At 25.7% G+C, this 756-nt stretch overlaps 1 protein-coding gene across 1 annotated transcript in view; it reads right to left on the minus strand.

Annotated features, from left to right (window-relative positions):
- Positions 1–756, minus strand: part of LOC106465218 (FERM, RhoGEF and pleckstrin domain-containing protein 2-like) — a 61198-nt gene that overhangs the window by 44678 nt on the left and 15764 nt on the right. The window lies entirely within an intron of this gene.

Here is a 756-nt window from a genome sequence, read left to right on the forward strand (position 1 = left end):
TTGTAACATTCAGATATTACCATATTGTAACATTCAGTTATTATACTGTAACATTCAGATATTATCATACTGTAACATTCAGATATTACCATATTGTAACATTCAGTTATTATCATATTGTAACATTCAGATATTACCATATTGTAACATTCAGTTATTATCATACTGTAACATTCAGATATTACCATATTGTAACATTCAGATATTATCATACTGTAACATTCAGATATTACCATATTGTAACATTCAGTTATTATCATATTGTAACATTCAGATATTACCATATTGTAACATTCAGTTATTATCATATTGCAATACTCAGACATTATCATATTGTAACACTCAGACATTACCATATTGTAACACTCAGACATTACCATATTGTAACATTCAGATATTACCATACTGTAACATTCAGATATTACCATATTGTAACATTCAGATATTATCATACTGTAACATTCAGATATTACCATATTTTAACATTCAGACATTACCATATTGTAACATTCAGATATTATCATATTGTAACATTCAGATATTATCATATTGTAACATTCAGTTATTATCATATTGTAACATTCAGATATTACCATATTGTAACACTCAGGCATTATCATATTGTAACATTCAGATATTATCATATTGTAACATTCAGTTATTATCATATTGTAACATTCAGATATTACCATATTGTAACACTCAGGCATTATCATATTGTAACATTCAGATATTACCATATTGTAACACTCAGGC

The sequence above is a fragment of the Limulus polyphemus genome, unplaced genomic scaffold (genome assembly GCF_000517525.1).
Source record: "Limulus polyphemus unplaced genomic scaffold, Limulus_polyphemus-2.1.2 Scaffold1873, whole genome shotgun sequence".
Taxonomy (NCBI): Eukaryota; Metazoa; Arthropoda; class Merostomata; order Xiphosura; family Limulidae; genus Limulus; species Limulus polyphemus.